The 12,700-nt window shown below is 54.0% G+C and overlaps 1 protein-coding gene across 1 annotated transcript in view; it reads right to left on the bottom strand.

The window, feature by feature from the left end:
- LOC137629303 (fanconi-associated nuclease 1-like) overlaps positions 1-12,700 on the bottom strand; it is a 79,292-nt gene that overhangs the window by 63,367 nt on the left and 3,225 nt on the right. The gene's annotated exons all lie outside the window — the stretch shown is intronic.

Raw genomic sequence — 12,700 nt, 5'->3', positions numbered from 1 at the left:
CCCTCTTCATTCATCTATTATCTTCGCTTTTCCTCTTTTCCTACGGGAAACTTGGATTCTCAGCGAAGGGAATGTGGCCTTTTTCAGATTGACTACGGTCTCTCTCTACTCGAGGTCGTTCACCTTTACTACAACTACGTACTATTACGGTAGCTCCTTTCCCGTTGCGGGTTAGGTTGCTATTCCGTTTGTTTGTCTCAATTATTTTTAGTGAAATCTAATTGTATCTTAACTTTTCAGCTTTCTCCGTGGGGAACACTTCCCTTCAGGGGTTCAGTGGTTCTCACTATTAGTGAATATTCTTAGATGATTTAGATAATTATTATTCTGCATGCCGAGATGGTGTTCTTGGTGACCCTCCTCTTAGTCCTCCCAGTGCTAACAAACAACGCTTGCACCTGAGGACGGACTACAGCTGTTCTTTTGAGATATAGCCTCAGACTCCTTACTGGGTCATCTGTTACAGAACGAAGACTAGAAATCTGGAAGTAGTCGAACCGAGGGTCCGGCACCCCCGGATTCTGAGTCTTAGCAATAAACTCAGGGACGAATTTGAAAGTTTCCTCCCCCATCCCCTTGAATGGGCGATGTCATATGAGAGACCATGAAGTTCACTGACTCGCTTGGCTTGGCTGATGCCAAAGCTAGTAGGAACACCGTCTTCCAAGTTAGGTGGCGATCTGAAGCCTGGCGTAAAGGTTCATAGGGAGGTCTCTTAAGAGACCTGAGAACTCGAACCACGTTCCATTGAGGAGGTCTCACTTCCGACTGAGGGCAGGTAAGTTCATAACTTCTTAGGAGTAGGGAAACTTCCAGCGAGGAAGAAATGTCCATTCCTTTGAGCCTGAAGGCTAGACTTAAGGCTGAGCGATAGCCTTTCACCGCCGAAACTGAAAGGCACATTTCTTCACGCAAATACACGAGGAACTCCGCTATTGTTGGAATAGTGGCATCGAGTGGAGAGATACCCCTTCCACGACACCAACCACAAAAGACTTTCCACTTTGCCTGGTAGACAAATGCTGATGATTTTCGCAGATGTCCAGACATCCTAATCGCAACTTGTTGCGAAACTCCTCTCTCAGCGAGCAGATGCTGGATAGTTTCCAGGCGTGAAGTCGTAGCGAAGCTACGGCTTTGTGGAAGATGTTGGCATGTGGTTGTCTGAGTAGATCGTGTCGTGGAAGGAGTTCTCTCGGAAGTTCCGTTAGGAGTTGCAGAAGGTCCGGAAACCATTGCGCGTGATGGCATAGCAAAGCTATGAGGGTCATTGAAAGATTGACCGGTATTCTGGTCTTGTTGAGCACCCTCCTCATCAGACAGAACGGGGGAAAGGCGTACACGTCGATGTTGTCCCACCGTTGTTGGAAGGCATCTTGCCAGAGCGCCTTGGGATCCAGGACTGGGGAGCAGTATAGTGCAAGCTTAAAGTTCAACGCTGTCGCGAACAGATCCACAGTCGGGGAACCCCACAAAGTCAGGACTATGTTGGCTACTAGATGATCCAAAGACCACTCGGTACTCACTATCTGAGACGCTCTGCTCAGACTGTCGGCGAGCACATTCCTCTTGCCTGGAATGAAACGTGCCGATAGTGGAATCGAGTGGACTTCGGTCCATCTCAATATCTCTACTGCAAGATAGGATAGCTGCTTCGAAAAGGTACCTCCTTGCTTGTTGATGTAAGCCACTACTGTGGTGTTGTCGCTCATCACCACCACAGAGTGACCCGCCAAGTATTGTTGGAACTGCTGAAGGGCCAAGAAAACGGCCTTCATCTCTAAAAGATTTATATGGAGGCACTTTTCTGATTCTGACCACAGGCCTGAGGTCCTGTGGTGTAGAACATGGGCTCCCCACCCTTTCTTTGAGGCATCCGAAAACAGCATCAAATCCGGGGGGAGGACAAGAAGATCCACTCCTCTTCGTAGGTTCTCGTCTGTCACCCACCACTGGAGGTCCGTCCGTTCCGCAGGTCCCATAGAGATCATGATGTCCGGGGAATCGCAACCTTGATTCCACCGGGACTTGAGTCGCCACTGGAGGGATCTCATTCTGAGGCGACCGTTGGGAACTAGACGAGCCAAAGATGAGAGGTGACCGAGGAGACGTAACCATGATTGGGCTGGAAGCTCTTCTCGTCTGAGAAAAGGGCTTGCGACCTTCCTCAGCCTTGCTATCCTGTCGTCTGATGGAAAGGCTTTGTGGAGATTGGTGTCTATAATCATGCCTAGGTATACCAGTCTTTGAGTGGGAAGCAGAGAGGCCTTCTCGAGATTTACCATGATCCCCAGATCCTGGCAAAGTCCTAGAAGTTTGTCTCGGTGTTGAAGAAGGGATGACTCCGAGTCTGCTAGGATCATCCAGTTGTCCAGATAACGGAGGAGACGGATGCCGATCCTTTGTGCCCACGACGATATTAGGATGAACACTGGTGAAAACCTGTGGAGCTGTGGAGAGACCGAAACACAGCACCTTGAACTGGTACTCCTTGTTGTTAAGTACTTCCTTGAAGTCGGATGGATTGGGATCTGGAAGTACGCGTCCTTCAGATCCAGTGTACACATGAAGCCTTGAGGTCTCACTGCAAGTCTGACCGTGTCTGCGGTCTCCATGCTGAACGGAGTTTGCTTGACAAACTTGTTCAGAGCTGAGAGGTCGATGACTGGTCTCCAGCCTCCAGACGCCTTCTTTACAAGAAAGAGTCAACTGAAGAAGCCTGGGGACCCGTCGAGGACCTCCTGGTGAGCGCCCTTCTTCAACATGGTCTGGACTTCTGCCCGAAGGGCCTGCCCCCTTGCTGATCCCATGGCAAGGGAGCTCAATGACACTGGATTCGTCATCAGGGGAGGTCGAGATGTTGTGAACGGGACGCGATATCCCTGACTGATTACGGAAATCGTCCAGGAATCGGCCCCGGGTTGCTGCCACCTGTCTGCGCAACTTTGAAGGTATCCCCCCACCTGTGGACATGCAGGGGAACTGCCAATCCTAGCGTTTGCGGCCTCGGCTGCTCCCTCTAGGATTCTTTCCTCCCCTGGAGGCTTCTTGCCTTTCCTGTCCTTGACAGGAAAGGGCTTAGACACCACTGTCTTCGCTGCCGTTGTCGGTTTCGTGGTCTTGGTAGGACGGGGCTGCTGGGGTGCTGGAGGCTTATAGGGCTTGGATGTCAAAGCCCTATGTAGGAGGGAGTCTTGGTGGGACTTCCTCCACCTCTCAGCACCATGCTCCACGTCCTTAGGCTCAAACAGGTTAGTTCCCATCACGGAAGAATGTCTGAGCCTGCTTATCTCGATGCTAGGGACCTTCTGATGGAACCTCTCAGACACCGCATCCCGACGTCTCAGGATGGTGTTTTCCCACAAGTCCGAGACTTGGTGGGCCAGAAACTCGATCGTGTGAGTGCCTGAGAGTAGAAAGGTCTCCATAGCTTTCTTGGTACGTTCTTTGGATAAATTCTCCAAACATATCAGGATACCTAAGGTCCCTAACCAGATATCCAGCCATGAAGTGGCCAGCATGGCACAGTAACCTTCTCCTGATTAAGGATCTCAGTCGCCGAGAATGAGACCTGCCGGTTGGAGAGTCTCTTAAGAGGGACTCCCCTGATAAACACTTCCAAAGAATGCTGAAGAGGAAGAGCTAAACAAGGCTCCTCTACGATCTCGAAGTACCTCTTCTGCTGCACACGAGGAGGTGGGAGAAGCTTATTGCCGGCACTGGATCGGCTGGAGAAGGCTACCTCAGAGAGTTGGACTGCGATCTTGTCCCTGGTACTCTTAACCCCCTGAGACCAGGTCAAAGCTGCACTGGCCTTAGAGGGGTTTTGAGTCCCAAATACTCAGTCCAAGACTGTGTCTTTGCCCTCTCGAGGAGGAATCTCTAGGTCAGCAAACCCATTGAGAGTCCTCATAAGGGTCAGAACCTGCCAAAATGCATGTTCTGACTCCTGCAGCTCTCCTCCGGATGGACTAGCAGCGAAGTCTCCTCTCCCCCAAAGGCTCTGCTTGGGGAGACTCGCGGACGTTCTCCGGGTGACTGGCTGGCTCCGTTCTAAGTCTTGACGAGGACTTCGGTACTGTCTTGGAGTCCTTCGACTCCCTCCTGGGAGGGATGCAGGACTCCAACAACGACGGAGGTAGGCTCTTCTCCGCCCCTACCCGAGAAGACTTTTCAGCGCGAGGTGGGGTTTCCCTCATTGGTGCGATGGGGGAACATCTCACCTCACATTACTCCCCTGAGGACGGGTTATCCTCGTCCGAAGGGGAGGGAGAAAAAGTCTGGGGGGGGAGGGGGCCTGCCTCGAAGGATTAAGGAGAGACAGCTTAGTCCTCGGAGAAGACACCGCGTCCGAAACTCCTCTTTTTTTCTTCAGGGGAGTAGACGCAGCCAAGGATCTGTGGCCCAATTCAGAGAGAACAGGCTTGAAAGCCTGCGTGACCGCTCTGATCAGTGCCCCAAACCAAGGCTGCTGGCTGATGGCTGCACTGTCAGACACTCCCTCTGGAGGGACAGGGATCGACCGATCCCTGGGAGGAGTTTCCATAAGGGGATTCGCCTGAAAAGAAAAAGAAGACAAAGAAGAAATGTCCCTGGACCTTTCTGGAACCTTCCCCCCTACCGGCGAGCGCGCTGTTCTGCGCTTGTGGGGGGGGGGGATGCAGCGATGGCGACCTTGCCACAAGTTGTCCTGCAGCCTCGCGCGTGGGAGAATATTGATGATCGCGCTGACGCTCGCGCGATGGGGAATACTTGGGGTCGCGCAGGAGAGACTGCTGGCGCGTGCGGGAGACTGCTGATGCGCGCGCTAGGGCGATTACAAGGGCACGCGGGGGAGCGATGGCATGTAGGAGCGTGCGCAGGAGACATAGAAGAGTGCGCAGGAAGCTGATTGCGCGCTCGCACGCGCGAGGGTGAATGTTCGCCGCGGATCAGGATGAAGAGCCCGTGCGCCCCAGAAGATGTCGTCGGGCGCGTGCATGCAGGCAGCCAGAGCCTGCATTCGTTGGCGCGCCTCTTGTGGGCGCACATCAGGCTGCCGATGGGTAGCTGCTGTGGGAGATGGGCGTGGGCGCGTGTAGGTGAATGCACGCGATTGCGCGCTGGCGAGGGATGGCGCGCAGGCGAAAATAGGGGAAGTCCTAAACTTCCCTACCGCACCCAGATCCAAAGATCGGGGGCGCGCTGGAGATCGTTGGCGCGCAGGCAAGCGCTGGCGCGTTGGTGAATGCTGGCGCGCAGGAGAGCGCTGGCACACAGGTGAGCGCTGCCGCGCTTTATCAGGAACCTCAGCAGCAGGTGGGCGCTGGCGCACAGGTGAGCGCTGCCGCGCTATATCAGGAACAGCAGCAGCAGGTGAGCGCTGACGCGCTAGCTCCGAAACCTCAATGAGGTCAGGAGAACGTTGGCGCGCATGCTTGGCATGGCGCGTAAGGGACGTGTGCGCTAATTGGTGTGTACACCCTTGTTGCCCCGAAGGGACCGGTGCCTGTTTTTTAAAAACAGGTTTGGTTGGCGCATAAAGCGCATCAGCTGCCAGGAACGGCGACGGCAGGTCAGCAGGTCTGTCGGGTGGAAGGTCGGCGTGCCCTTTGTAAGGACGACCTTCCACCGAAGGGGATCGCGAACGATCCGCAGAGAGGTCCAGGGTCGTAGCAGGAACAGTCGGAGATCGATGACGAGGCTCCTCTGTGGCGGACTGCAACGACGATGGTGAACCGAAGAGGCGCCTCCTCACCGACTTATAAGATGAAGGAAGGCCTCTCCGGCGAAGAGGAAGGCGAGCCTTACGACGTATATGCCCTCTGGGGGCCGTTGGGTCAGCAAGCTGACCTTCAGCAGTCCTCCGAAGAGGAGTCTCTGTGAGTGAACTCCCCCGAGGGGGAGAATCACCGGCAGGAGAGACTGTTGGACTTAGTTTCTCCCTCGTAGGTTGAGCAGGAACGGGAGAAACTAAGCCTTCAGCTACTGTGGGTTGAGAAGTTGCAGAGGTATTGGGAGATACCACATTGGATACCTCTGACACCACAACGTCGACAATAGACAGAGGATCAACCTCTGCCAAAGTCAGCGATTGCTTGACAGCGGCACCAAACCGGATGATGTCAATCAAGGCTTCCTTGGAGGGCAAACCCTTGAGCCCCAAGGAAGACCAAAGCTGGAATAAATCAGTTACATTAACATTTAAATCCTCCCCTGGGGGAAGAGGTGGAGCTGCCTCGCTAGGGGAGGCAACGCCATCTCTCGAACCCCGAGATCGGGAAACAGAACCACAGTCTACGCTACCACTCGACCGTCTCTCGAAAGAAACCGATCAAGTGGGAGCTTCGGAGGAAGTTTGGGCAACGGAAGAAGAGTCCTTGGGATTTTCTCCTTTCAAAGAAATCTTCGAAGGAGAAATATCGCGCCTGGACTTCTTCCGTCGCCGAGAAAACCTTTCCCACTGGGAGGTAGACCACTCCCTACACTCACCACACTTATTACTACTATCACACCTTTGGCCCCTAGAGTAAGGACAAAGGGTGTGAGGGTCCATCTCGACTGCCGACATAAATGTACCACAAGGGCGGTCGGGTAATCCAGGACATTTGCGCATGTTCGCAGAGGCCAACTTCACACTCAAACCTGTAGGAAAGCAAAAACACATTAATGGCTGTCAGAGAGGCGAGGGTGAGAGCGGACACATCCAACTACCACCCGAGCCGAGAGCAAAGTGAGCTCAAGCACAGGTGTGTGTGAGTGGGGGGGGGGGGTAAACAAGCAGCTACCCTCCCTACCCGCCCGCTAACTACGGTGGGGTAGTAAACCCTCGTTAAAATTGTAATGGCTTGTCATTTCAGCTACGCCGAAAGTAATAACCCCTATTAAATAGCGTGGTTTGTATGTCAGTTCCGGAACAAATTTCTGTAAAGTTTGCCAAGACAAAAAATCACAAATTTTAAGTAATTTGTATTTTTCCTAACATACTTACCGAGAAACACTTTCTTAAGAGTCACTGGTGGCTCCTCTCTAACGACCAAAGTTTTGCGTAGTTTACCCTACTCCCATTCTCTAAGTGACTTGGTAGCGGAAGAGAACGTGACCTGGGGCAATGCCCGAGGTCGGCCATGAGGCTACGCTCTCGACCTAGGCAGGATGTTTTATGTAAGGAACAATACTCTAGGACTGTAAGGCACTGCGGGGACAGTTTGGGGCCATAACCCGAAAGTGTTTCTCGGTAAGTATGTTAGGAAAAATACAAATTACTTAAAATTTGTGATTTGTTCCAACACAGATACTTACCTCGAAACACTTTCTTAGGAGATTTACACCTTAGGAGGAGGGAGTGCCCGAAGCCCAAGACCCCAATGGACAGTAGGATAAACTACACAAAATACTCATTAAGTGTGGTAACACTTACCCTTCTGCAATTTTCTTCCTTGTGCTTGTTGTATAATGGCGAATCTTGCGACTTGATCGGTGATCGATATTTTTAGAATCGACTGCTAGTACGAGAAATAGAGAGAAAATGAGGAAGAGAGGGGGATAGAAACCGTTACTGTGTCTGGATCCTCTATGTTTCGCGATTGAGCCTGGGGCTTGAGCCGTTAAATTGCATGAAGGGCTGAGATGACCGGCCAAATGGAAAACCCGTCCAGGGATTTCCTCGTACAATCTTTAAGGTAATGAGCAGTGAAGGTCGACTGGTTGGACCAAGTTCCCGCTTGGAGCACTTGTGCTACCGACATGTTTCTCTCGAATGCCAGGGAGGTGCTTATGCCCCTAACATCGTGAGCCCTGATCTTCCCTGGTGTTGGAAGTCCCTCTTTTGAGTAGGCTCGCATTATCACCTGCCTGAGCCAGAACGAAACTGTATTCTTCGATATCCTCTTCTTCGCTTTACCCCAGGAAACGAATAGGTTCTTAATAGACGGGCGGGTGCTTGCCGTTCGCTTGAGGTACTTCCTAAGTGCCCTAACTGGGCACAGTCTCAGGTCTTCCTGGTTCCCTATGTTCGGGATAGCAGGGATAGAAAAACTCTCAAACCTAGGGTCCCACACCGAGGGGTTCTGAGTCTTGGCCACGAAGGAGGGGACAAACTTTAAGGTGACCTCCTTCCATCCCCTTGAGTGTTCCACTTCGTATGACAACCCGTGTATTTCGCCTACTCTCTTAGCTGAAGCCAACGCTAGCAATAAGACCGTCTTGAGGGTGAGGTTCTTGTCCACATGTCCTTCAACAGTTCGAAAGGCGGTTTTCGGAGCATATCTAGAACTCTCGCTAAATCCCAATTCGGGATTCTAGGAGCGGAAGGGGGGCAGGCTTGCTCGAAAGCCTTAATGAGCATAGAAATGTGCCTGGAGGCACCCAGGTCTATGCCCTTGAGAAGGAAGACTTGACCCAGGGCCGCCCGAACTCCCTTAATAGCTAGGACTGACATGGCCAACCTATCCCTGAGATGAACCATGAAGTCTGCTATAATAGGCACGGACGCTTCCAAGGGCTCTATCTCCTTGTCCCTGCACCACTTAACGAACACCGCCCACTTAGACTGGTAGACGGCTGCGGAAGATTTCCGCAGGTACAGAGACATTCTCTTGGCTGTTTTGCTAGAGTACCCTTGTTTCTTCAGGAGACGTTGGATAACCTCCAGGCGTGTAGACGAATGGTTTGCGGGTTTCCGTGAAACCGCTGAAAGTGAGGTTGTCTTAGTAGGTCTGATCTGACGGGCAGAGGCCAGGGAGGAAGAGTGGCGAGACTCCTTAGGTCTGCGAACCAATCCCTCTCTGGCCACCAGGGCGCTACCAAAGTCATCCTTAGGTTGGTTGCTGTTCGTACTCTGTTGAGGACTTGTCTTATTAAGGAGAAGGGGGGAAAGGCGTACACGTCCAGGCCGTCCCACTTGTGTTGAAAGGCGTCTTCCATTGCCACCTTCGGGTCTGGGGCAGGAGAACAAAATACGGGGAGTTGAGCGTTCCACCTTGTTGCAAACAGGTCCATTACCGGAGACCCCGACATCTGGATAATGTGGCTTGCTACTTGTGGGTGTAGGGACCACTCTGTCGCTACTACTTGCCCAGCCCTGGTGAGGCCGTCTGCTAGGACGTTCTTCTTCCCCGGAATGAACCTTGCCGTCAGGTTGACATCCTCCTTCTCCGCCCACCTTAGGATTTGAAGGGCCAGATCGCACAATTCCTTCGATCTCAGTCCCCCCTCCTTCTTCACGTATGCCACCATGGTTGCGTTGTTTGACATCAGGGCTACTGAGTTCGCCCTCATGTCCTCCTCGAAGTGGTAGCAGGCTTCCTGGACTGCCTTCATTTCTAGGACATTGATGTGGAGGGACTTCTCTTCTTCCGTCCACGTTCCCTTTGCGGTCCTTTCTCGGAGGTGGGCTCCCCACCCTTCCTTCGATGCGTCCGTGAAGAGAAGGAGCTCCGGAGGTTGGTTGGAAAGTGGCATCCCTCTCAGGGTGTGTGAGCGATCCTGCCACCACTCTAAGGCCCGTTTGGTCTCCTGCAGGACCGGCACTACTAAGTCCATGGAACTGTTCTGGTTCCACTGTTCTTTTAGGTTCCACTGAACCACCCTCAGGTGCTGTCTTCCGTGGGGAACCAGCTTCTCCAGGGACACCAGGTGTCCTACCAACCTCTGCCAATCCTTCGCTCTTCTGGGTTGTCCTCAAAGGAAGGGCAAGAGCACCCGGTCCAGGTTGTCTAGTCTGTCTGAGGACGGGAATGCCTTGACCTGTAACGAGTCGAGTACTATTCCCAGGTACGTAGTCCTGTTGGCCGGGGTTAGCTGTGACTTCTCCAAGTTGACCATGATGCCCAGGTTTTCGCACAAACGTAGATCTTCGCCTTATAGTTTCAAGTCTTCCCTTGAGGATGAAAGGAGTAGCCAGTCGTCCAGGTATCTGATGAGACGAATTCCCCGTTCGTGTGCCCAAACGGAGACCATCGTGAACACTCTCGTGAATACCTGGGGGGCTGTTGAAAGACCGAAACACAAGGCCTTGAATTGCAACACCTGGGCACCCCACTTCACCCGGAGAAACTTCCTGCTTGACGGGTGGACGGGTACCTGGAAGTAGGCGTCCTTGAGATCTACAGATATCATAAAGTCCCCTTCCCTCAAGGATGCCATGACAGTCTTTGGTGTATCCATCTTGAAGGGCATCTTCTTGATGAATTTGTTGAGGGCTGACAGGTCTATTACTGGCCTCCAACCTCCCGTCGCTTTCTCCACTAGGAACAGGCGGATGTAGAATCCCGGACCCGGCAATTCCACTGCTTCTAGAGCTCCTTTTTGCAACATCTTGTTGACCTCTTCGCCGAGTGCAGCCCTCTTCGCTGGGCCCTTGGACACCAACCAGTCCGCCTGGGACGCTGGGATCAACGGGGGCGGTTGTTCCAAGAATGGAATCCTGTAGCCCTCTCTCAGAACTGAGACTGTCCACGGGTCTGCTCCGTGTAGCTTCCATGCTTGCCATGCTAGACTGAGGCATCCCCCTACCTGAGGCTTGGGCAGGGAAGGGGGGCCTCCCATCTTATCTCCTACGGGAGGAACGGCCTGCTCAGCTTCTCCTGGAGAAGGAGTAGGAGTTCCTATACGTGGGTGGTGCCGAGGAGGATCCCCTTCGGGAGGGATTCGATAAGGGAGGCCACTGCCCCGATGGAGGTTCTCGTCTTCCATGGGTTGGGAAGGAACGCATAGTCACAGGCGCTCCCGTCACGGGCCTCCTGAAGGCGGGGCGATGCGCCGCCTGCAGCTTCAGGCCGGAGAGTTCCCTCTTCTTGGCCAGTTTCTCCATGATTTCCTCCGCCTTCTTTGTTGGAAATAGTTGTTCTCCCCAGACGGAGCTATACTTCAATGCCCGAGCTTCCCTTTCGGGGATCTTGACTGGAAGATTCTTGAGTAGGGCGTCTCTTCTCCGCAGAACCCAGTTAGCCGAGAGAGCCAAGGACTAGAACGTCATGAATTTAAGTGCTCGGCTACCCGACTCCAGCAACTGGTTCAGAGCCTCCCGTTTTGCAGGCTCCATTGAGTCCGTTGGGATCTGGGTGCCGACCAAGGTGGTGGCCCACCAATCCAGCCAGGAAGCCACGTTCACCAGGTCCTTGGACATCTCCTCCATCATAGCTGTCTCGGGTTGGGAGAAGAATGTGGACGCCGAGGCTGCCTTCTCATCCGAAACGCCCTGGCACAGGATGTCAAGGGACTCCGCCGTCATGCAGGGGCCACTCGTCGTGCCCTCTAAGGAGAAGTACTCCGTCTGCGATTGAAGGCCTTGTAACAGTTTAGCCGAACTATAGCCCCTGGAGGAGTCGCTATTACGTACGATAACTTTATCGATATGGGCCCTACCGATTCCCACATTCCTGGCCTCTGGTAGGGAGAGAGAGGATTTCTTCTGGGTGGGGGCGTCGAAGAACTTATTCAGGCCAGAGGTCCACGTTTCCACTTCCTGAGGGGTGGGTTCCACCAAGCCATTGTACCCCCTGATCATGTCTAGGACTCTCCTGTAAGCGGAGTCCTCCCCCGCCGACGTCTCGCCTTCTCTTTCCTCCGAACGATGGGGCGAGGCGTGTCCACGGGCGCCTTCGTGTCGACGGGTCCCTCGGCCCATTCTCTCATCGTCGTCCAGCACTTCTCTCCTCCACGAGGGCTTTTTGGGCGAGATGAGCTCCTCCGTGAGAGCCCTCGACGGAGATGCCCGTCCTTGTGTAACTTCACGATGGGGGGACATGTCAAGGCTGCCCATCCTCGATGACGACTCTCTCCGCTGGGCGGATTGAGTGTCTCTCGGACGGGACCTAGGCCTGGAAGACGAAGGTGCCCGTCCTCGTGCATCTTCTCGATGGGGAGGCCTGTCGAGGCTGCCCATCCTCGCTGACGACTCCCTCCGCTGGGCGGATTGAGTGTCTCTCGGACGGGACTTAGGCCTGCAAGACGCGGTCCTCCGCTCATCGGGCGACTCCCTGGCGAGGCACGTGGAGGCCCTTCTAGGAGGACTGTCTCCCGCCCGCTCAGGTGTCTCCCTAGTGGGTCTGGCCAGGGCCTTCGTACTCTTGCTAGGGACGAAAACCCACGTCCCTAGCAGTGAGACTAATCTCCTGCTTTTGGATGGAGGGGAGCGGGGGCTTCTCGTGCCCCGAGATCGTGTGGGAGACCGCGAAGGGGAGTTCCTCCGCACAGATCGATCCCTCTTCCTCCTCTGGCGTCTGCGACGTTCCCTGCGCGAGGAATCAGACGAGTCACGTCCCGAGGAGTAGGTCTCCTCGCAATATCGAGACCTTGAACCCGACTTTGGCTTCTTGGGGCTCCTCCGCAGACCTGACGAAGAAGGAATTGGGCGATGATCCTGAAGAGGTGGCTTTGTTGGTACCCACGCGGACGGGCGAGATGTGCATGAGAATGCCTCACTGAGTCCTTGTCTCGATGTCCAGTGGGGACCTCATCGGCGTCCTTGGTAAGTCCCACGCCAATGGGTCCTCCTGCGGGGATGCTTCTCTGCCGACGGCGCCCTCCGTCGCTGATGTCCCTGAAACGATTACCCAGGGATCTGGCGAAGAAAACGAAGCATTATTAGACCACATGGGGTCCTCCGTCGCGACGCGGCCCCTATGTGAGAGAGGCACGTCATTCGGAGCCCCACTACACTCACCTACAGGCGCCTGCACCGCCTTAGCAAAAGGAGATTCCCCCGCACAAACACTCT

Source organism: Palaemon carinicauda, chromosome 37 (genome assembly GCF_036898095.1).
Source record: "Palaemon carinicauda isolate YSFRI2023 chromosome 37, ASM3689809v2, whole genome shotgun sequence".
Lineage (NCBI taxonomy): Eukaryota > Metazoa > Arthropoda > Malacostraca > Decapoda > Palaemonidae > Palaemon > Palaemon carinicauda.
This window is presented reverse-complemented; position numbering and strand designations above follow the sequence as displayed.